We start from the raw sequence: 21,953 nt of genomic DNA on the forward strand, positions 1-21,953 counted from the left end.
ACTCCTCCCGAACAGGCCATGAAGGCCCAACGGTACTGACAGGCCGCTGTGTCATCCTCAGCTCATAGGTATCACTGGATGCGGATACGGAGGGGCATGAGGTCAGCACACCGCTCTCCCTGCCGTATGTCAGGTTCCGAGACCACAACCGCTACTTCTCAATCAAGTAGCTCCTCAGTTTGCTTCACAAGGACTGAGTGCACTCTGCTTGCCAACAGCACTCGGAAGACCCGATGGTCACCCATCCAAGTGCTAGCCCAGCCCGACAGTGCTTAATTGCGGTGATCTGACGGTAACCGGTGTTACCACTGCGGCAAGGCCATTGGTCCGACCCAGGGTCCTTACCACAAATTGTTCAGTGACCCATTCTCTATGTCCTGTTGCATTTTTGCACGTTCTAATGGAAACACACTGTATAAAGGTTTTCGAGGACCAGAAATTTTTTTGTGTGTTATTCAAGGCAATGTAACTCATTGCTCAATACATAAAATATGTTCAACTATTATTTGAGGATGAGAGGACCTAGAGACTTTCAGTAAAACTTACATATAACTGCAAAGCTTTTCCAAACTGGCAACTTCCTACTACATTTGCGCTATTGATGCACTAAAGCCAGAATGAGAGATGACGTTCCGATTTATTACTTCCTTTGTATTTTTATTCGCAACTCATATTGCAGATAGTATCCACCTATACCACTGATACATATGAAAAAATTATATCCGTATACCACTCACAGTTAAGCAGTTCAGTATTTTAAACATAGCTGCGCAACAGCAACGGTTCCACGTAATGAGATTAAAAACAGCCGACCAGTTGCAAAGGATAAAGTAATCTTTACCTAGGTTTCGATAGATTTAAATCTATCTTCTTCAGAAGGCGGCAGTATCACATTAACATGGAGTGATATGTCATTGTCGTTTTTACAAACATCTGCATAGCTCCATTAGTCCAAATAAAATATAGCCCTGAGAATAGGGTTAGTGGCTTATGCGCTCTCCAACTTCCATGTACTTATTTGTATTTGTCTGACAAACCCTATTCTCAGGGCTATATTTTATTTGGACTAATGGAGCTATGCAGATGTTTGTAAAAACGACAATGACATATCACTCCATGTTAATGTAATACTGGCGCCTTCTGAAGAAGATAGATTTAAATCTATCGAAACCTAGGTAAAGATTAGTTTATCCTTTGCAACTGGTCGGCTGTTTTTAATCTTATTAGTTAAGCAGTTACCACATCATAATCACGATGTTGCATGAATAACTAGCTCTTCTTAGAAAGAACTTATTTAAAGAATCTGAGCCGGGTAGATAACTGGTAACTACACTGGAAACGCAATGTCATCGTCAAATCTTTAATTAAAGAAAAAGGCGTGTGTTACTCCCATTTACAGATATTCCCCTACACATCCATTCAGCCTATCTAACCAAACACGCTCAAGCAACCACACACACACACACACACACGCACACAAACACACACAGAGAGAGAGAGAGAGAGAGAGAGAGAGAGGGAGAGAGATCAAAATCCGCTTTTACAGGAAGACCGTGTTAGTGATGGAGAGAAACCTACAGGTACAATTAACAAGTTTTGAAAGATATTGGAGCATTATGAGGCTCATATAAAAATGTTTACATTTAGACCGCTGACCGTGATTTATTGAATTATTTTAATGGTCCGCGCGCTGGCGGCATTAATCACTCTGCGTGTATACGGGCAGATTCGCTACAGGCGAGCCTACACAATCGGCCCCCGCACCGTAAATTATATTGTAAAACGAGCGTAATTTATTTTCCGCGTCCAGTTTCTCGGAACAAAAGCAACAAACCGCGGAGCCAATGGCGTTCCAGTTCCGTGGAACTACGCGCGGTGAAAATTAACGGCGGTGGAAGGGAACGCATTGGCTGGGTATATACGGCTTCTAAACGCGCCCCACGCCCCTCCCCCACCCACAGTAAAGTGGAAATACGGCGCAGTGTGTTGCGTGTAACGCGAGGTAATGAAAACACAGCCGGCAGTGTCAATGCCGTACTGAAAAAGTGCAAGCTTTTCCCTGTGTGCGAATACTTTGTTTTCTGTGTTGCAACAGCTCGCGTTAGCATCTGTGGGGCAGTTCGTTAACGAAATTAAACTGAGTGGACAAAGTGTCGGGAAGAGTTGACCTAATTGAAGATCTGGCATGTACGTCAGAATGTGTAATGGTGCCGTATTCTATCCGTGCAGCCGAAGTATCTGCAGACCCTACAATAAAGAGACCTTTCTATGCGGACAACATCAAAAGTAGATGGAGGTCCTCAATCGCCGTCTGGAAGGAGCTCGCCAGTAACTGGACAGATCACCCAAATCTCCAGCTATTTGGAGAGCCCACCCAACGACATGGACCACCAGATACATCAAAAATTCTCATCCACACGATTTCGAAGATAGGAAGCAGCAATCGCTCAATCAGCTCAACAACTCATTCATTCAAGCTGCTGACAACAATAAAATGTAGAAGGGTGAAAAAGAAGATGACGATCTCTTCTACTTTAGGAAAGATAAGGGCATCGATTCGGCAGTTCTGATATCGCGCTTCGTAATGGAAGCAAGTCTTAAGAAAATTCGGGGCATATTCATAGGACTTGCCTAGATGCAAAAAGGGCGAAGAATTTTCGAAATGATGATAAAAAAGGAATAAGCTATACGGAAAGTATAATCCGTCAGGGCATGAAAGTCCATCGTATTACAGTATAACCTCGTTAGCGCGAACTCGCATAAACTAGCGGTTAACGCGAAAAAAATATTGGTGCCACCAGGTATACATTACTTCTTGTGGTATGTTTTATCGGTTAACACGAATTTCGGTTAAGGCGAATTACGAACTCTCTTTCAGTTCCTAGATTAATTAAATTTCACTGTAACAAAACTTTCGACCTTAGAGTATTCTAAAGCGTAATTTTTTTTCCCGAAATGAATGCAGGAAATGTAGCTACAAAGCTAATTTATACTTATTGTTGGATCGTTTTTAACGTATTGTAGGTCGGTAGCCTCGATTATCACCTCAACAATCAGCGTATGTTGTACATTGTAAGACATTCAATAATGTGTGCAGCAGCATTTAAGAATGTACTCAGTGCCAGATTTGACAGGTGTTCTGTTAGTCGTAGCCGTATCCAGTTGGAATACTGAATAAAAACTGCAGTTACAACCGGTACTGCAGCTCGCAAAAATGGCATAGAGGAAACACAGCTCTAAATGTACCGCTAAAGCTTAAGATTCTAGATGAAGTGGACCGTGGTGCCAAGAAAACAGCAACTGCAGAGCAGTTTGGAATACCTGAATCTACTTTATCTACGATTATTCAGAATCGAGAAAAAATTATTAATGCTGCGGCATCAGGTTTTGGAAACAAATCTAAAAGAGTTCGTACCGCCAAGTATGAAGACATCGAGACGTTACTGCTAGAATGGTTCAATCATATGCATGCATCTAACATACCTTTAACTGGCCCTGTAATTCAGTCAAAAGCAAATGATATTGCTGAAGACATGGGCTTCCAAGACTTCCGTTGTTCTGCTGCTTGGTTGTATCGGTTCCAAAAGAGATATTCAATTTCATCCGGACAAATTTGTGGTGAAGCAAATAAAGTTGATGAAGAAATTTCGGACAGCTGATTGCATGAATTGAACCGAGTGAGGGAAAAGTATACCTCGTGTGATGTGTTTAGCATGGATGAAACTGGATTTTTCTACAATCTTTTTCCAAATCACACCCTGAGGATAAAAGGTCGTAAGTGTCACGGTGGAGCACGAAGCAAACAACGCGTGACTGTTGTACAGTGCTGTAATGCTGACAGCAGTGAGAAGTTTTAAAAACATAAATATGGGCACTTAACCTTGCATCTACTCTCACCACAAGAAAGCTTGGATCGATAGCACATCATTTCGTAAGTGGCTTCTTCGTTTCAACAGTTGAATGGTTGCTCAAAGTAGACATCTTCTTCTTACATTGGACAGATGTACTGTCCTTAACGTTCATGATCTGAACCTATCCAACATCGAGGTTCAGCTTTTTTCACCCAACGCCACAAGCCGGATTCAGTCTTTGGAGCAACGCATAATCTCTCTCATAAAGAGAGCTTATCGTAAGCGACTTGTAAGATCTGCAATTCGTGCTGCTGAAAACAAGAGTGCAACCCCAATTTGGAATCTCCTTTACGCAATAAAAGCCATCGCAGCAGCCTGGAACTCTGTATCGCCACGTCATATAGGAAAGTGCTTTAACAGAGCTTGGAGACACAGCAACACTGAAGATGTCCACGAGTTAGAAGATGCCACTTCACCTGATGAATGGACGGTTCTGCAGGACGTTGCGAACACTGGCATTAGATTCGAAGAATTCATTAGTGTAGACGACGATGTGGCCCTATGTGCTTCTGTGGAATCGGAGGTGCCAAAAGCTGTCAACGAGGTGCAAGAAGGGCCATCAGAAGAAAGCGAAGAGGAAGGGGAAACAGATACCATTCCACCTACCCGTCAGGAGATGTTTACAGCCTTGGACTGTTTAGAACGGTTCGCTTCAATATCCGACGCCACTGCTGGGTTTACGGACGCTATCTTTACAATTGGTTGTGACATTACAAAATATTATCGTTCCCATGAACGTCAGCGAACTATCACCGAATTTTTTCCAAGAAAGTAACGTACATTATTTGTGAGTAGGCCTACTTGTAATTTTACAATCATTTTGTAGTGCTATTAGTCTACAATAACGTGATTGATAGTGTAATGTATTACACACATTAGTGTACTGCTGTACATGTATACTTATTAAAATCTGTGTTTCTCACTTAACACGAATTTTTTAACACGAACTCCTGATTTTTCGGTCCCTTCGGATTCGTTTTAACGAAGTTTTACTGTAGTATGTTCCAAAAAAGCCGCGCGCGAAATTGCGTTTCTGAATGAAAAACATCATCTACTATTGTGCTACTTGGCCGAAGTCTTTCAGAAACTGAACCATCTTAACGTATAACTTAAATGCCGAAATACTGGCATCGTCCTCTACACGAGAAATTGCTGGCGTTCAAGAGAAAACTTGGACAGTGCGAAACTCAGATAGAGAAGGGTAACTGCAAACTGACTTCTGGTCTGAATGATTTCGTGAAGTAAAATGGAATGTATGAAGGTAACATCAGCAGAAATGACACAGTACATCTCAAAAACCTTTGTCAACAATTTGAGGGTATAAATTTCCAAAACCATTGGAGTAGGACTCTATCTACAATTCGTTCGCCACTATCGATGCAGACCACTTGTCAACAACAGAACAGAAGGGGCTAATAGAAATCTCTAGTGACAGAACACTTCAAAATGAATTTAAATCGAAGCCTCTTAAGCATTTTTGGGTGTAGATTCGGAATGAATATCCCAGTTTAAGAAGAAGGGCAGTGGATATGTTATTACCCCTTCTCTTCGCCTTATTTGTGTGGGTTAACATTTTCCACTATAGCATTAGTCAAGACGAAAAATCTGTCTCGACTGCAGCTGGAAGGAGTTCTGCGGGTTCCTATTTCAAAGATTCATTTAAGACTGCGTATGCTTTTTTCACACATTCAAGCACCCAAACAGCACTAGCAGTACAAATATCAGAAAATTACTGAAGTTTGCACTGTGTCCAGCCCTACTGTTGTTTATTTTGCTTTCGGATGATTAGTTTGAACTTAGCAGTTTTTTGAATGGGCAGTTAAACTTTGACTAAGATCTATCGTCATGTGTGCTTTGTGATCTTTCAACTATTAAAACATTCTAAACGAATTAAAAAGAATAAAAACAGTAACAGTTAAACGTTAACAAATTAAATTATTTGTGGTTATTTATGGACTGCATTACTGGCCATTAAAATTGCTACACCGAGAAGAAATGCAGATGATAAACGGGTATTCATTGGACAAATATATTATACTAGAACTGACATGTGATTACATTTTCACGCAATTTGGGTGCATAAGTCCTGAGAAATCAGTACCCAGGACAACCACCTCTGGCCGCACTAACGCTTGAGCATTGAGTCAAACAGAGCTTGGATGGCGTGTACAGGTACAGCTGCCCATTCAGCTTCAACACGATACCACAGTTCATCAAGAGTAGGGACTGGCGTTTTGTGACGAGCCAGTTGCTCGGCCGCCATTGACCAGATGTTTTCAATTGGTGAGAGATCTGGAGAATGTGCTGGCCAGGGCAGCAGTCGAACATTTTCTGTATCTAGAAAAGTCCGTACAGGACCTGCAACATGCGGTCGTGCATTATCCTGCTGAAGTGTAGAGTTCCGCAGGGATCGAATGAAGGGTAGAGCCAAGGGTCGTAACACATCATAAATGTAACGTCCACTGTTCAAACTGCCGTCAATGCGAACAAGAGATGACCGAGACATGTTGTAACCTCCCCACAAAAATTTACAAGACAATACTATATAGAAATGGAGCCAAGAAGCAATATCGTCCCCACAAAAATATTTAAATAAAATATATAATAATAAATGGGACCCAAGAATAACCTCCCTGCAATGAAATGTAATGACAATAAAAATGAGAACCGCAATCTGACTCAAAGTATAAGCTGTCACGAAAATGATGAAAAACTATTCAGTGCTAATGAAACTTCAGTGACAATGAAAATTCAATTAAACCGAAATATCGGTCTTTGGCCCTGTGCAAAAATCAGAATTAAATTCTTACCTCATTGTAACTGCTAGTCAAATTTCTGCTCTTATTCTTGCGCACGGCTTGGAGGAACTGCATTGCAAATAATAATATTCCTTTTTTTTTTGTAATTTAACTGAAACTTTTCTTTAAGGGAAGTGGAACGAAATCGTTAGTTCAATTAAATAAATTTTTTTTGTAAAATTGCTTTTGAAATCAAAATTATTATTGGGGCACTTGTTGGAAATTAATTACAATAAATAGACTTTACATTATCTGATGATTACCTTAATTAACAATATACCTCATTCAGCATCTTGACCAGTATTGCCGACAGACTACATCACACAACCGGACTGGGCTGCTACTACTGACAGAGTGCAGTGGCCTACTGCAACTCGCGTACTGCTCTGCATCACGACTACAAGCGTACTCCACGACGACTACTACTGTACTAAACGCAACTGAACAGAGCTACTGCTCGCAACGACTACTGACAGAGTACTGCTCGTAACACTCGCGCGGTCAAGCGCATACTAACCACGATAATAGGCTCTCTGGTCAAAGATTTTAACGTGCCTCACCATCGCTGCTATGTTACACACGTGTTTCATAACCCTCCACTGGGGGGGCAAAAATTTGGCAGCGATGGTGAGTCATTTGGACTTGCCATCGCAAGAAATTTTTACAATTTACAGAATATTCAAATTTAGTACATAAATTAAATGTTGTGCACACGCACCAAGTACAAAATATATCAGACAAAGACAAAATGTGAGTACAAAACATAGTAGCAAATCAGAAAACTGTATATACAAATTATTTGACAGAAAACAAAGTGCACATGCACTGGAAAAATTCTTTAGCATAAACAGAATGGCAAAAAAAAAAAAAAAAAAGAAAAGAAAATCATACACACTGAAGTATTGAACATACAGAATTAGTACAAATCATATTGAAAAACGAGAAAAAATGCACAGGCACTGAAGTTCAGTAGAAAACATATTAACACCTAACATAAGTGCACATGCATTGTAGTTCAGAACATACCATCAAAATAAAAAATGTATATACAATATAAAAGACAAGGGTGCACATATACTGTACTTCAGAACAAATCGAAAAAATGTCTTTAGCATTTTCGCAATAAATAAACATAATGGCCAAAAAAATCATATCGACAAGTGACATAAATGTACTCGCACTGGAGTTCAGCGAATCGAAAAAAATGTATAGCCATGAACATAAATGATGTTAGCAAAAAATGATTTTCACTATGTGACAAGAATTAGGATAGGAAAGGGAAGGATTGCATCATGGTTGTAGCACTTTAGATTGCACACAGCTGTTCTGAAAGTCCATATCTTTCCACAGAAGTACAACACCAAGTGACACAACTTGAAGTTCTTTTCCCATCAGAATTTATCAGCGTAGCCAAGACACTGAACTGTCGTAGTAATATTCCATGTTTTCATTTTGGCAGTACATTAGGTACACCAAACAGTGGGACCATAATAACGTCTTCATCGCTCACGGTGGTGGACAGCATGTCGTGTCAACACCACGCTCTTACAAGGCACACCAACGTAGAATTAGTGCAAAACCAAATATAGTGCTCCATGATCACTAGGATAAACAGGACAAATGGACATTGCAGTAATTCAGGGTAGTTAGCTCATGAGGTGAAGGACATTAAGTCACATAATATTGACAATTACAGTCTTCATTAGTAGTTTGCGGCATTCATAGCCCAGTTATTGAACATTTCTGTACCAAGTATGTAGTATTACAGAAAAATGTTCATTAATTGTTTTACATAGAATCAGTAACCTTCTTTTCCTAGTTACAAAGCATTATTAAATAATCGCATTCTTTTCCAGTTACAAACTATAGCATAGTTAATTAATCATTTGTCATTCCAATATAGTAAGAATCATTAGCCTTCTCCTAATTACAAAGCATTATTAAACAGTCGCATTCTTTTCCAGTTACAAAGCATAATTAAGAATCATTAGCCTTCTTCTAATTACAAAGCATTATTAAACAATCACATTCTTTCCCAATTATAAAGCATAGCATAATTAATTAATCATGTCGTTCCAATAGTAATAATCATTAGCTTTTTCCTAATTACAAAGCATTATTAAACAATCACATTCATTTCCAATTATAAAGCATAGTTAATCATTTGTCATTTCAATATATAGTAAGCATCATTAGCTTTCTCCTAATTACAAAGCATTATGAAACAATCACATTCTTTTCCAGTTACAAAGTATCAACATTGAAAACAAGAGCTAATTAATGGCATAATTAATAACAATTCATTGAGTGACATTAATTATTGGCACTCAGTGGCCAGCAAGTATTGAATAGAAAAAACATTGTTCATCATTCAGTATTATTCAGATCATTATGAAGTCATTATTAAAAATCAGTTAATTACAGTCATAGCATTAATAATCGTGGGCATTATAAGTAGTCTCATTACAATAAACAGTGGCAGTTATTAGCCAGTTACAAAGCATTATTTTATATATATATTTTTTTTTTGTATCATTAAGAAGTCATTACTGAAGTGACATACTATTCAGAGCTAATTAGTATTATTCAGAATTATCATAAACTAGTGACATTATGTGGGACTGGTAATACCTCTTTTAGCAATGCATTGCGTTGGGATCGATAATTAATTGGTGAGGCATAACACTATTTGCTTTTGACCTATTGCTGCAAATGAGGATAGGTAACGTCATTCGTCATGAGTCAGCTGTAGCAAGGTTATGTAACAAGGCAGTATATGTGATCACATTTATAAATGATAAACACAAATGGGTAAAAAATAAAAATGCAAGTACTAGAACAGGTATAATAAGTAACAGGTTTAGTAAGTATCATGAAAAGCTTCTCTTGAAAAAAATACAAAATGGATTATTGACCTGAAAGAAGAAACGCACACTATGCTGAAAAGTAGTGAACTTCGAATTAACAAGTAGTGAAATGTGTATAAAAATGTGTTCCATAGCTGTCCTTTCCAAAACTTTCCGTCATCCTACTATGTAATATAACACCTGCTGTCAAAACAAACTGCAACAAATACTTAAATAACTACATAGCCTAAATATATAACTTCAACATTATCCTCATCTGTAAAGAGAAAACTTCATTATTCATTATCCATATTATCATAACTTCATTATTATCATCACCTGTAAAGAAAAACTTCATTATTCATAATACCATATCCTTCATCATTATTCATCAGTATTCATTATCATCTGCAAAAAATCACTTCATTACTCATTATACAACTATTCCTTACCTCTAGCATATTTCATTACTAAAACTAAGATGTGTAGTTCTGTCTGACAGCCTGTATCAATCACCTTGTATTCTGAAAGAAAAAATTAATTAAGACTGCTATTCTACGATGAGTATAGTATATTCTTGTTAATGCTTGTTAATCCTGATCCATTTACTCTTCCCCATAAAGTTATTGCATCTTCTTTCGTTTATTCTGTAGGTGAAATTCCCATTTCTGTTGAATTTATTTCTTGCACGCATCATTTCTTTCTGAAATTGATGAACAAAGATTAATGTCTTGCATTTAAATCATATACCCACTAGATAATGACTAGTTTATGGTGACATAGTTAACCCTACAGCATAACATGACAGAAAACGTAATGTGTCAAAGACATTGACAGTGTTCAGATGCAAAAATGTACACAGAATATCACAATGCAGCAGCAAAAAAATGTAAAACAGTCACGATGTTGTGATGTCATAAGGCAAAAAAAATGTCAAAGTCAACTGGTGTGTGTTATATCCTAACTATTTCACAATACATACAAACAAAACTGGAGTACAATCATATACACAAAAAAAATGGAAAATGTGCACGGTCTGATGTGTAACGACAAGAAAAACGACCTGCTAACCTTACCTTGCCGGGCACTTGCCAAGAAAAAATACGATAATCATCAGTAATTAGTCAGGTAAAATAATTGCATTAGTAAATGGCATTATAGTGTATTGAATCATACAGTGTCTTCATTCAATAAACGGTTTAATGTTTGAGATATGGTGGTTGCCTTTCGATTTTCTGGTTCTCAAAGTTTCGACGTGTACAACATTGGGGTGAGGGATGCTGCGAATCCGATATGGACCGGCGTATAGACGTTCAAATTTACTGCACTTACCTTTTAATTTGCTGGATAAATAGTGTGTACGTACTAATATCTTCTGTCCAACGTGAAAGTCGCGGCGTGTACAAACCTGTTTTTGCTGTCTTCTCCGGCGCTCTGCGGCACGTTTGATGTTGTTCAGCGCAATGTCAATTATTTCGTGGTGTCTTAGTCGACGACATTTAGGGAAGTTTACTAATTCTTTAATTTTGTTTGGTGGTTCAACGTTTTTCAGTATAACAGACGGAGATAGCATAGTGGATTCATTTGGAATGGAATTAATTACATCTTGGAATGAGAGTATGTGTGTATCCCAATCAATATGTCATTTGTGGCAGTATATTCGGCACAGCTTACCAATTTCTTTCATTAATCTTTCACAGGGGTTCGAAGAAGCATGGTACTTGGATATATAAATCGGAGAAATGTTTCTGGCTCGTAACATGCGTGTCCATACGCCACATCGAAATTGTGATCCATTGTCAGAAATTACTTTCATCACATGCCCTACATGAAATAGAAAATGTTTTACAAATGCTTTCGAAACAGTTTTAGCAGTAGCTTTGCGTAATGGAGTGAAAGTAACAAATTTTGAAGTGAGTTCAACAGCGACAAAGATGTAGCAAAAACCTCTGTTAGTTCTCGGAATTGGACCAAAAATGTCTACTGCGGCCATGTGTCTTAATTTAACAGGTATAATGGGATATAATGGAGGAATATGTGAAGTGGTGTCTGATTTAGCTTTCTGACAAATTTTACAAGACGCTAAAACTCGTCGTATACGTTTCTCCATGTTGGTAAAATAACAGTTCTGTCTCAGTATAAGAAAACATTTTCGTGCTCCGTAATGTGCGTAACTTAAATGAGTGTACCAGATTAATTTGTTAACAAGTTCGTCAGGAATGCATAATAACCAATTGTTGCTGTCAGGATGAGAGCGGCGAAACAGAATGTCATTGCGTACAGTGTAATGGTTTCTAATCGTAACATTATTCTTATCTTCCCAAAGGTGTTTAATTTCTTTCCACACATTGTCTTTATTTTGCTCTCATGCTATGTCCTGTAATGACGATGAAATAAAGTTTTCAAATGCAACTTGCTGAATGTACATGACACTGAAATTTGCTTTGCAGAAGTTGGTTGCTACGTCTTGCTGATTGTTGCTCAGAGAACGCGATAGTGCGTCTGCTATAACATTTTGTGTGCCGGGAATGTGAACTATTGTAAAATTAAATTCCTGTAAATAAAGTTTCCATCTACTTAATCTGTCGTGAGTAAATTTAGCTGAAAGCAAAAATTGTATAGCTCTATGGTCTGTGTAAACGGTGGTATGTCTGCCATAAAGAAAGTGCCGAAATCTCGTAAAAGCCCATACAACACATAATGTTTCCAATTCTGTAACTGAATAATTTCGCTCAGCAGGTGACAAAATGCGGCTTGCAAATGCGATGTTTTTGATTACTGTAGACCCATCTTCTTCAATTTCCTGGAAAATGTGTACGCCTAAAGCGGTATTGGAACCGTCGGTGGCAATGGAAAAATTTCTGGTAAGATCTGGGTGCGATAAAAGTGGAGGATTCAACAAAGCATGTTTCAAATAACATTCTCGTGAACAAAATTCTGCGGGTCAAAAGTAATGTTTGCGTTACTGTAATATGCAATCTGTGCTGTATCTGGTTAAATTCTATCGTACGTCCTGTTATTTACGGGAGGATGCTGTGGCATATCCACTATATGAACTGTTCTGTTATTTCTTACTGACGTATTACGCTATCGATGACACCTATTGTCTGGATCATTCATATAATGTGTTGTTGCTGATGTTCTTGCTGCTGAAAAGATCGACTGTTATTAAATGTACGCTGAAAATTGTGCTCATTATTTTTACGTTGGTCATGATAGTCATTTCTATACGGTGCATTGCGATAGGAATTGAAATACTGTCTTTTCTGTACGTAGTTGTTCCTTTGCTGCCGTGCGTTACTATTTGTTGGATCTGGGACTATACGTGCACGCGGCGAAACATTAAAGTTTGGTTGACCTTGTAGACTGCATTGTTGGTTAGGTATGCTAAGCGGCTGACTTTCATGCTATTGTGGTGAAAAAACATCTATTGTTACAAAAATGTGGTTCCTGTTACTAATAATTTTACACATACTGATGATTACGATTTTATCCGTAATTAAAATTACGGCGGTAGTTGTCATTACGGGAGCGCCTACTGAAAATTGTCACATTCGGTAAAGATTTGTCATATCCGGTTTTCATTACACATTCTTAATCCTAGATAGAGCAATAGTTAGAGAGCTGTTTGGATAGATATATAGGATAGTAGAAGAGAAGGCAGCAGTGCAGAAAACTAAAGATGAAACAGCACTACTACAGCTCGGGGCCCTATGCTCGCTACGGCACATATTCATTAAAGCGTAATGAATCCCCTGAGGTCAATTACGCACTGCAAATAAATTTTAGCTTTTGCGTTGCACGCAATAGCGGTAAAAATTCAAAAGCAAATAGCTGTATCCAAGTTAATTCTAGTTTCTTCATTATAGGCAATGCTGTTGTAAATACAAAAATAAATTGTCGCATCTGGTTCAAAGCCAGTTTCTGCATTACAGGTAATAGCGGTGAAAGTACAAAAATAAATTGTCGTATACAGCTCAAAGCGTGTACCTGTGTTCTGTCATTATTAAATTCTTTACCTTTTCTTACAAATGCAAACTGCTTATTATCAACGTTCTCGTCACTGAATTTGAGAACACGTTCGGGTTTGTGTGAGAATTTGTTTGTCTGTGTCATTTCGTACTTCAAGTTACGTAGCTTTTCAGATTTTAAGTCGCGTGGCTTTTCGGATTTTAAGTCGCGTAGTTGCTGCAAATTGCTCACATTATACACGCTGCGTGAGTCTGACAAATGTTCGCAAAGTGGCGTCTGCTGTGATGTGTTATTAACTGAAATACTTTTCATCTCTGTTACTTCTTGTTGTAAACTCGACAATTTTCTACGCAACATGTTATTAGACGAATCGATCTCATTAATTGTCTGCTGTAAATTTTGAAATTCAGGTGTTTGGTTAAATGAAATCGGTGCAGTATCATCTGATTTATTATCATTATTACTTTCAATAGCATCAATACGACTGGCTAATTCATCATATTTTTCAGTCAGTATTTTTGCCTGATCATCGGTTTTAGAATCGGACGCATTAATCTGTCTTTGCAACTTACGTGTCGTTTCGCTCAGTTTTTTAACATCAGCTTTGATGACATCGCAATCCTGTGTTAGTTCTAATTGTTCGAATTTGTCTGTCACTGTTTGGAAATCTGTTGTGTATGTGTCTGTTTTCGATTTAAGGTCAGAAATTTCGTCACGTAATTCTGTGTTCGACTGTTTGATGGAATTAATTTCGTCGGACATTGTAGCAATACTGTTGTCTACATATGTTTTTGCCTTCGCAAACATTTTACGTTTGTCTTCTTGTCTCTGAGCAGTGATTGTTTCCATGACTTGACGTTTGACTTTATTTTGATCCTGAATAAATTTGCGGAAACGTGTATCACTGTTTTGTATGTGGAGATTAAAGCGTTCGTCAATCTGAGTATTCTGTTGTTCGAATTTCGCGTCTATCTTTGCGTCCATAGTGCGCGAAAGTTCTACCGTCATTGCTTTAAACTCATCCCGTAATTGTGTAGCTTTTTCAGAGCATTGTTTAGCGACTCCGCTAATTTCGTCTCTGAGTGTTTCTGTTGCGGCTGTTTGCATTTCCCTTAATTCTTGCGCAACAGACTTAATCTCTTCGCTATTTTTTCGTGAACAAGCCTCAATTTCCGTGCGCAACTGTTCCTTAGTGTCATGACACTGCGCGGCAACGGCTCTAATTTGTTCACTAAGCTGTCTGGAATTGTCGTCTAATTTTTCATTTAACTGTTTGTTCTGCTCACTAAGTTGTCTAAAATCTTCACTCTGTTGTCTCGCCTGTTCACTAAGTTGTTGTTTGAGTTTTTCGTTATCTTGTTTGTTCTGTTCTTTAAGTTGTCTGAAATTGTTGTCTGTTTTCTCACACTGTTGTTTGATATCTACACCAAGATCGTTCTTAAACTGTAGCATTATTGTCATAAATTGATCCAAACTTAAAGTAGCTGTTGCATTCTCAGTACTCTGTGATGGAGTACATGCAATTGTCACGCTTTGTGTGACCATTTGGTCATTCTGCAACTTACAAAAAGGATTATCAGTCGGATGTACACTGTCAGACATTATTTCGGAATTAAATGGATCCGTCATACTCTCACTACACTGACCATTTTCATTCGAAAAATTTGTTTGTATGTTACTTGAATTTTCCAAACCGGTTGTATTAAGCTGGGCAGCGCTCATTACAATAGGGCGTCCCGCGTCATCAATTGTCGTCAAATTAACAGAAGAGACAATTGAGTTCGTTTGTTCATCATTAAGATAAAAGTCATCATTAATGGTCGGAATGCATTGATTGTCAGTGAACGCAGGATTGTCATCATTACTCTGCGTGTCACAATTATTATCAGTCACGTTGTTAAAGTCGGTAAATTCATTCACTATACCTCGCGATACACTATTCATAGTCTTTCGCGGCATTTTTACAACAGTCAATTATTCACAAAACAAATAATCACAAATGCAAAAGCAACACACAAATACAACAGAGCAAAGAATTGCCGTTGATCTGTGGAAAGAGAGTCACAAAATTAGTAAAAGCGTTGCGCCAAATCCTAATTATATCTAAGCAAATAAGAGCACATATCTGACTGTTTTTCAAAAGATTCTCAACGAAATACGATCCTGGACTGGGTGTCGCCAAGTGTAACCTCCCCACAAAAATTTACAACACAATATTATATAGAAATGGAGCCAAGAAGCAATATCGTCCCCACAAAAATATTTAAATAAAATATATAATAATAAATGGGACCCAAGAATAACCTCCCTGCAATGAAATGTAATGACAATAAAAATGAGAACCGCAATCTGACTCAAAGTATAAGCTGTCACGAAAATGATGAAAAACTATTCAGTGCTAATGAAACTTCAGTGACAATGAAAATTCAATTAAACCGAAATATCGGTCTTTGGCCCTGTGCAAAAATCAGAATTAAATTCTTACCTCATTGTAACTGCTAGTCAAATTTCTGCTCTTATTCTTGCGCACGGCTTGGAGGAACTGCATTGCAAATAATAATATTCCTTTTTTTTTTGTAATTTAACTGAAACTTTTCTTTAAGGGAAGTGGAACGAAATCGTTAGTTCAATTAAATAAATTTTTTTTGTAAAATTGCTTTTGAAATCAAAATTATTATTGGGGCACTTGTTGGAAATTAATTACAATAAATAGACTTTACATTATCTGATGATTACCTTAATTAACAATATACCTCATTCAGCATCTTGACCAGTATTGCCGACAGACTACATCACACAACCGGACTGGGCTGCTACTACTGACAGAGTGCAGTGGCCTACTGCAACTCGCGTACTGCTCTGCATCACGACTACAAGCGTACTCCACGACGACTACTACTGTACTAAACGCAACTGAACAGAGCTACTGCTCGCAACGACTACTGACAGAGTACTGCTCGTAACACTCGCGCGGTCAAGCGCATACTAACCACGATAATAGGCTCTCTGGTCAAAGATTTTAACGTGCCTCACCATCGCTGCTATGTTACACACGTGTTTCAATGTAACCAATGGCACCCCATGCCATCGCGCCGAGTGATACGTCAGTATGGCGATGACGAATACACGCCTCCAATGAGCGTCCACCGCGTTGTCGCCGAACAGCGATGCGGATAAGATGCCTGTCATCCCGACTGCAAGTGATACGAGGCCGTTGGGATCCAGCACGGCGTTCCGTATTACCCTCCTGAACCCACCGATTCCATATTCTGCTAACAGTCAATGGATCTCGACCAACACGAGCAGCAATGTCGCGATACGATAAACCGCAACCGCGATAGGCTACAATCCGACCTTTATCAAAGTCGGAAGCGTGATGGTACGCATTTCTCCTCCTTACACGAGGCATCACAACAACGTTTCACCAGGCAACGCCGGTAAATTGTTGTTTGAGTATGAGAAATCGGTTGGAAGCTTTCGTCATGTCAGCACGTTGTAGGTATCGCCACCGGCGCCAACCTTGTGTGAGTACTCGGAAAAGCTAATCATTTGCATATCGCAGCATCTTCTTCCTGTCGGTTAAATTTCGCGTCTGTAGCACGTCATCTTCGTTGTGTAGCAATTTTAATGGCCAGTAGTGTAGTTGTAATGTATAGATGCACGGTCTCGCGGCGATATGAATTAACGGAATCTTCCCGTGCTTGCAGCGGCGTCAGCTGGTTAATTGTTAAATTTCATGACATTTGCATAACAAAAGTGTATAATAATTAAAAGGAACTGTTTACCTGTGATGTACACGAGGACAACTATATAAGTATTACAATCTTTATTGTTGTAACTGACAGTTTAGGTAATTAGACAGAAGTAAATAAAATATCGTGGGAAGTGCTTCGGAAAGAAAGGAAAACGGGTGGGTGGTGGGTGGGGGGGGGCATATAATTTTTGCTTCAAAAGGGTGGGGGCGCGGTCTAAAACTGTGAGAACCCATGCGCTACACATTACAGAAACGGGACGTGCTTTATAGTGGCGTGTGAAATCACCACGGACGGCACTGCATGCTCTACAAGGTGTTCTCATGCTGGCCGCAATCTGGATAAGGACTTCTTGTGGAAGGGTGATCCATTCCTCCACCAGCACGGACGACAACTGCTGTGTGGTCGATATTGCATGTACACATGCTGCAATACGCGTTCTCAACACTTACCACACGTACTCGACGGCATTTAAGCAGCGGCAACGGGCAGGCCAGTCCATTCGCCGAGTATTGTCTCATTCCGTGATCTACTCCACGTGTGCAGTTCCATGTGTTCACGTATTATCATCCATAAAAACACGCTGTCACACGTTTTCCGCATCTCTGTTCAGTGCATGTGCTAGATATTGTGCAGTGACTGGTCCAGCCACGCCCTAGTGAGGTAAGCAAGTGTTTATGTATATATATATATATATATATATATATATATATATATATATATATATATATATATATGTGTGTGTGTGTGTGTGTGTGTGTGTGTGTGTGTGTGTGTGTGTGCGTATGTGTCTGGGGTTTTTTGTATGTGCTGCGGCTGGGTAGTTGGATAACCGTTGGCACGTATGTAAATACGGCGGCACATTATGTAACGAATTACATCGTTATCCCAACCTCGACCAAATAGTCCATTGTTTAATAAAAATATGCACATCAACAAAAGTTTTGCATCACATCGGCTGCGAGAGTTCGAGAACCTGTACAGAAAATTGAATAGATATCAACTTAAACATCATTCTCGCCCTTTTATTGCTCACGAAAACCACACATTGCATGTTGTACCACCATACAGCCACGCATTCAGAGATGGTGGTCCAGACTGCTGTATGCACCGGTACTTCTAATACCCAGTAGCACGTCCTCTTGCATTAATACATGCCTGTATTCAAGGTGGCATACTACCCACAAGTTCATCAAGGCACTGTTGGTCCAGATTGATCCTCTTCTCAACGGCAGTTCGACGTAGAGTGGTTGATGGGTCACGTCGTCGATAAACAGCCCTTTTCAAATTATCCCAGACATGTTCGATAGGGTTCATGCCTGGAGAACATGTTGGCCACTCTAGACGAGCGATGTCGCTACACAGTCACAAGATGTGTACGATGGGAGCAGGAATTGTCCTCCATGAAGACGAATGCCTCGCCAATATGCTGCCGATATGTTTGCACTATCGGTCGGAGGATGGCATTTACCTATCCTACAGCCGTTATGGTGCCTTCCATGACCACAAGTGGCGTGCGTCGGGCCCACATAATGCCACCAAAAACAGCAGGGAACCTCTACCTTGCTGCACTCGCTGGACAGTGTGTAAGGCATTCAGCGGGACCGCGTTGCCTCCAAACTACCGACGATTATCTGGTTGAAGGCATTTGCGACACTCATCGGTGAAGAGAACGTGACGCCAATCCTGAGCGGACCATTCGGCATGTTGTTGAGCCAATCTGTACCACGCTGCATCGTGTCGTGGTTGCAACGATGGACCTCGTCATGGACGTTGGAAGTGATGTAGCGCATCATGCCGCCTATTTCGCACAGTTTGACTCTTAACACGACGTCCTGTGGCTGCACGAATCGGATTATTCAACACGGTAGCGTTGCTGTCAGGGTTCCTCCTAGCCATAATCCGTAGGTAGCGGTCATCCACTGCAGTAGTAGCCCTTGGGCGGCCTGAGCGAATCATGTCATCGACCCTGTCTCTCTGCATGTCCTCCATGTCCGAACAACATCACTATGGTTCACTCCGAGACGCTTGGACTCTTCTCTTGTTGAGAGCCCTTCCTGGCACAAAGTAACAGTGCGGACGCGATCGAACCGCGGCATTGACCGCCTAGGCATGGTTGAACTACAGACAACAGGAACCGTGTACCTCCTTCCAGCTGGAATAACAAGAACTGATTGGCCGTCGGACCCCCTCCGTCTAATAGGCGCTGCTCATGCATTGTTGTTTTTAGTACTTTGGGCGGGTTTAGTGACATCTCTGGACAGTCAAATTGACTGAGTCTGTGATACAATATCCACAGTCAACGTCTATCTTCAGGGGTTCTGGGAACCGGAGTGATGTAAGACTTTTTTATGTGTGTAATTACGGACGTTCAGTCATTTTTTTGGACATTAGGCTGAGGTAAATATTGTGCTTATGAATGGAATGATTTTTGTCTTAACATCTGCACACAGCGCTGAAGCCAGTTGGAGAGAGGGTTGCTCATGGTAGCAGTAAGCGTGAATGGGATGTCATTGGCAGGTGTCAAAGTGGTCGTTGTGAGCTCGATTTGGGATGTGCCTCATAAGCAGAGCGACATTAATGCATCACGTGGCCTCCGCGTGTCATCGTTAGCGGGGATAAGGCGAAGTCAGCCATCCACTTGTGATAACGGTGCACACTTATTTTTATTAAAAGAAGAAGAAAATACTTTGTACTCTTTGTATTTACTCTGGTTGGAGAAGCTGTCATCTCCCCTAGTGGTAAACAAGAACTAGACTGGTAGGACATTCTCCGGCGATGTCTTTAATAGAAACTAACCTTAGACTCGTATAACTGTTATTGTCTATACTGCTAGGTCAATGCCATGCTTCACAGCCTTAAAAAATTTTATTAAGTAGCTACACATATTGCTGTTCTCTTCATATCCATGTGGTGTTTATCTTATACCAGGCACTGCTGACAGTAGATGGGTATGCATTTTGGTGACTCACAGTACATCGTCTACTGGGTAAACTGTCATTTCTTTTACGGAGCTGAGATGGTTTGACATATACGAGGTGCATTCAAGTTCTGAGGCCTCCGATTTTTTTTCTCCAGACTGGAAACAGATAGAAACATGCGCATTGTTTTAAAATGAGGCCGCGTTCATTGTCAATACGTCCCAGAGATGGCAGCACCATACGGCAGATGGAATTTTTCCGCCAGCGGCGAGAATGAGAACTGTTTTAAATACTTAAAGTGGCGACGTTTTCCTTACCTCAACAGCGTGCAATCATTCATTTTCTGAATTTGCGCGGTGTGAAACCAATTGAAATTCATCGACAGTTGAAGGAGACATGTGGTGATGGAGTTATGGATGTGTTGAAAGTGCGTTCGTGGGTGTGACAGTTTAATGAAGGCAGAACATCGTGTGACAACAAACCGAAACAACCTCGGGCTCGCACAACCCGGTCTGACGACATGATCGAGAAAGTGGAGAAAATTGTTTTGGGGGATCGCCGAATGACTGTTGAACAGATCACCTCCAGAGTTGGCATTTCTGTGGATTCTGTGCACACAATCCTGCATGACGACCTGAAAATGCGAGAAGTGTCATCCAGGTGGGTGCCTCGAATGCTGCCGGACGACCACATGGCTGCCCGTGTGGCATGTTGCCAAGCAATGTTAACGCACAATGACAGCATGAATGGGACTTTCTTTTTATCGGTTGTGACAATGGATGAGACGTGGATGCCATTTTTCAATCCAGAAACAAAGCGCCAGTCAGCTCAATGGAAGCACACAGATTCAACGCCACCAAAAAAATTTCGGGTAAGCGCCAGTGCTGAAAAAATGATGTTGTCCATGTTCTGGGACAGCGAGGGCGTAATCCTTAACCATTGCGTTCCAAAGGGCACTACGGTAACAGGTGCATCCTACGAAAATGTTTTGAAAAACAAATTCCTTCCTGCACTGCAACAAAAACGTCCGGGAAGGGCTGCACGTGTGCTGTTTCACCAAGACAATGCACCCGCACATCGAGCTAACGTTACGCAACAGTTTCTTCGTGATAACAACTTTGAAGTGATTCCTCATGCTCCCTACTCACCTGACCTGGCTCCTAGTGACTTTTGGCTTTTTCCAACAATGAAAGACACTCTCCGTGGCCGCACATTCACCAGCCGTGCTGCTATTGCCTCAGCGAGTTTCTAGTGGTCAAAACAGACTCCTAAAGAAGCCTTCGCCGCTGCCATGGAATCACGACGTCAGCGTTGTGAAAAATGTGTACGTCTGCAGGGCGATTACGTCGAGAAGTAACGCCAGTTTCATCGATTTCGGGTGAATAGTTAGTTAGAAAAAAAATCGGAGGCCTTAGAACTTGAATGCACCTCGTATTTGAGACACATTGTACAGACGCAAATGTTGCTCTGAAATCACCTATCAGTGGCTTATCGAATTTAATCAAAACAGAAATCATTCTCGATACTCCAAAGATATGAAAGATACGTCACTGGCTGAATACGTAAACCTAAAGTACTTGAGAAATGAAGTACAGTGAAGTTATTTTTGCTCGAATTTCTGTAACCACCAGTAGGCCTGTACTATTTGGTTTCAGAATGTATTGCGACTTACTTAAAAAGGTGGTCTAGTTATGTACCTCAGGCTGTCAGTGCTTGGACGTGTGCCTTCAGAGTATTTTTTAGCTAAGATGTA

At 40.1% G+C, this 21,953-nt stretch overlaps 1 pseudogene; it reads right to left on the reverse strand.

The window, feature by feature from the left end:
- Positions 1 to 209: 209 nt before the first annotated feature.
- LOC124551603 lies at positions 210 to 327 on the reverse strand (annotated as a pseudogene).
- Positions 328 to 21,953: the final 21,626 nt, after the last annotated feature.

This window comes from Schistocerca americana, chromosome 9 (genome assembly GCF_021461395.2).
Source record: "Schistocerca americana isolate TAMUIC-IGC-003095 chromosome 9, iqSchAmer2.1, whole genome shotgun sequence".
In the NCBI taxonomy this organism is placed as follows: Eukaryota; Metazoa; Arthropoda; class Insecta; order Orthoptera; family Acrididae; genus Schistocerca; species Schistocerca americana.